The following is a 3,738-nucleotide window of genomic DNA, read 5'->3' on the forward strand; positions in this document are numbered from 1 at the left end:
CCCTCTGCGGTCAACCTCTCTCTCTCTCTCTCTCTCTCTCTAGCCCCGCCCCCTTTCTCTCTGCGGGCTTGCTGAATGGCTACAGACCGGGTGGGAGGGCGTTTTCACTGGATACATTATGTCTGCTCCGACCAATCAGAGGGAGCCCCTCCCCCCGGCGTGCGGCGGTCGCCCTGGAAACGGGGCCGGATGGAGCCGCCCCCCCCCCCCTGTTGATGAATTGTTAATGAGTTTGTCATTCACAAAAACACCGGAGAGGAATTTCCGCTCCGGATGAAGTGAGAGGGGGGGGGGGTGTTATACATTTATTATAAAGACATGAGCAGTGATACTGCGGCAAAAAAAACTAATATATTTTAAATAAATGAACAGTAAAAAAAAAAAAAAATACAATTATATATATATGTACACACACACTGTGTATTATTTGTATTTTTTCTCTCTCTCTCTCTCAGAACCATCTGGAGTCTCTGTGGGTGGCAGTAGATACATGTATTACTAGAATATATTTTGTTGTTGTTGTTGCATTCCTGCCAGTGTCTCTGTGTCGTGTTCGCATGAGAAGTGTGTTGAACGTGTTATTGTTGGCCCCTCTCTCTCCCCTCTCTCTCCTTCCCTCCTCCCAGCGGTACAGGAGTCCCTGTGAATGGAGGCAAGCTGTTTCCATTCACCTTCAAACTAATTCTGCTCTCTTTTACCAGCTCCCGCCCTCCCCCTCCCCCTCCCTTCCTTCCTGCTGCTCTCCCCATTATTCTTCCTCTTCCTCTCTCGCCCGTTTCTCCCCCCCCCCCCCTCTCTCTCTCTGCATGTGTTGAAGTCTCTGATGATGTCATCGTTGTCTGACCCCGTCCCGTTGAGTCCACCGTTTCCTCTCGTCCAGCCCAGTCCGGGTTCCCGGGTCCAGGAGTCTGGATGACGTCATCATGGTAGAGCTCCGCCCTCCAACACAGGCTGACCGGGTCAAAGGTCGTGCTCTCAGGGGTCAACAAGGCTGCTACATGGAGCCGAGCTAGAGCTCCTTCCTGTTTTCTGTTTGGTTGTTGAATATGTTGTGCTTCATGGTGTTATTACATCTCTCTCCCCCACCTCTCTCTCTCCCCCCCACTCTCTCTCTCTCTCAGTTCACGCTGAGCGTCAGAGCGACAGGGTGTGCGTGTGAGAGCTGCTGGGCGTTGTCTGTGTGTTTCTCTCTTTTCTATTCTTTCATAGTTGTATGTATTTAGTTTATGTGGTGTGTTAGTTGGTTTCACAGTAGTTTCATTTGTTTGGTGGTTATTTGGGTTTTTCTCTGGGTGTCTTCCCGCTGCCGGTGCCTCACCGGGCTCGGGGCGAGGCGGAATGTTTGCCCCGGTTCCCCCCCCGCTGCTTACGAGGAGACACGGTATGAAGATTGCCGGTGACTCCTCGTGCAGCGTGGAGGAATTGGCTCGGGCAGTCGGGAAGAAAGTCGGGTTCGGCAGCGTGAAGTCCGCCGCCAAGATGAACGGCTCGGTCGTGATCTTCCTGGATCAGGTGGGGAAGGTGAGCCGAGTGGTGGAGGAGGGTCTCGCGGTGGGAGATTTGTTTGTGGAGGTGTTTCCGCTGGACCAGCCGTCCACCACAGTCCTCGTGTCAAACGTCCCTCCGCTCATCTCCGATGAGTTTCTCAGCAGAGAGCTCTCCCGGCACGGAAAGCTGGTCTCCCCGATGAGAGAGATCTCATCGGGGTTCAAGGAGAGCTCGATGAAGCATATCATGAGTTACCGTAGATCGGTTTATATGATACTCAACGACCGGAGCGCGGAGTTAAACCTGCGCTTCAGCGTCAGAGTAGATGATGTTAACTATAACGTCTACGCGTCTTCATCGGCGATGAAGTGCTTTCATTGCGGAGAGGAGGGGCACACCGCGAGGGTTTGCTCGAAGCGCGGCGACCCGGCGCCAGCTGCAGGGTTGCCAGGTCTGTGTGACAAAACCAGCCCAATGGCCAATAAAACAAGCCCAAAAAACAAGCCCAATATCAGAACTCAAAATATGCCTGTGCCAAATATGCCTGTGCCAAACCAACAACATTGCTATCATTTCCAAATGTATTGTAATATCTACAAAGTAACAACAAATGGTTAGTATGCCAGCATTAAAAGCAGTTTTCCCTAAACAGTTATTTCACCTAGGTCCTAAAATGGCCTTGTGTAATTAGATACAGTATATTATCATAAATAAAACATAGCTCTGTGAAGGTGTAGAACAATTCACTGACGGACAAACTAACCTGTTGCTTTGTCTTGAGGCTTTCTCTTCCCTTTTCTCTCTTCCTCCCTGCCTGGACAACATGAATGTACTGTTTTTACTTCATATGCATTTACTGTAGTTAATGCAACACCTTATTTCAACTGAAACACCTTATGTTGCTTCACTATATTTTTATCATATACTTATAGTTCAAACAATGTACGCACTCGACAACTGGAGAACGGAGCAGCATTTCGAATGTGTTTCCTTTGCTGTGGTTTTGGAGATCACTGTGGTGCGCACGAATCTCGGTTTTGCAGTACCGACAAAAAGCTTTGGGATCATCCCCAGCCACACGTTCTATCCATTCTTTAATTCCGTTTTCACTTTCCCATTCTTTCGTATATTTCTTCCCGTATTTAGCCCACTTACCGGGTGGCATGTTTCTCCAGTGTAGCTAGCTACACTAACCACCAGACCAGGGTTGGGGTCGAGGGGGTCGGGAGACTGAGAGCGGCGAGAGCTTTAGGTGCGTGTGTATGTGGGCGTGTCCCATGTCCATGTGTGTACGTGCTGATCTGGAGTCAGTTTGGTAGGATTTGGGTAGAAATAAATTATTTCATTTAAAATATGGATTTTTATTTAAAGATATTCATGTAATTTGCATGCAAAATAGGTCTAACCCGAACCAGCGGACAAGAAATTCAACCCGCGGCAACACTTCAAAAGTAGCCCAATTCCGCGGGGAAACCGCGGACCTGGCAACACTGGTCAGCTGGTCCAGGCGGCTCGGGTCCGTCTGGCGCGTCGCGCCGCGCTACACCAGCGTGGGGAACAGCAGGTGAGGCGGCGGCCGCTGCCGCGGCTGCGGGGCTCACGGCAGCGGCGTCTCTGAGAGATGTGTTTTCAGTCTCCGGTGAAGCTGTAGAGACTTCCTGCTGTCCTGATGTCAGTGGGGAGCTCGTTCCACCAATCAGGAGCCAGGACAGCAAACAGTCTGGATGTAGAGTGATGAGCTCGAGGTGCAGGAGGCACAAGACGATTGGCTGTTGCCGAGCGGAGCGAACGTGCCGGGGTACGGTGTGACCATATCCCGGATGTAGACGGGGCCCGATCCGTTCAGAGCACGGTACCAAGAACCAGTGTTTTGAAGCGGATGCTGCTCCACCGGTAACCAGTGGAGAGATCGAAGGAGCGATGGTGTGGGTGAATTTCGGGAGGCTGAAGACCAGCTGCTGCATTCTGGATGAGCTGCAGAGGTCGGATGGCCTTAGCGGGTAGACCAGCCAGGAGGGAGTTGCAGTAGTCAAGGCGTGGAATGACCAGAGCCTGGATCAGAACCTGCGCCGCCTTCTGAGTAAGAAGAGGCCGTGTTCTCCTGATGTTGTGCAGCATGTACCTACAGGAACGCGTTGTCGCAGCGATGTTGGCCGTCAAGTTGACTGTCTAGTGTCACCCCGAGGTTCCTGGCAGTCGGGGGCGGGGCCAACACAGAGCTGTTGAAGGTGGTAGTCAGGTCATGGGTGG

This window comes from Pseudoliparis swirei, chromosome 6, assembly GCF_029220125.1.
Source record: "Pseudoliparis swirei isolate HS2019 ecotype Mariana Trench chromosome 6, NWPU_hadal_v1, whole genome shotgun sequence".
NCBI lineage: Eukaryota > Metazoa > Chordata > Actinopteri > Perciformes > Liparidae > Pseudoliparis > Pseudoliparis swirei.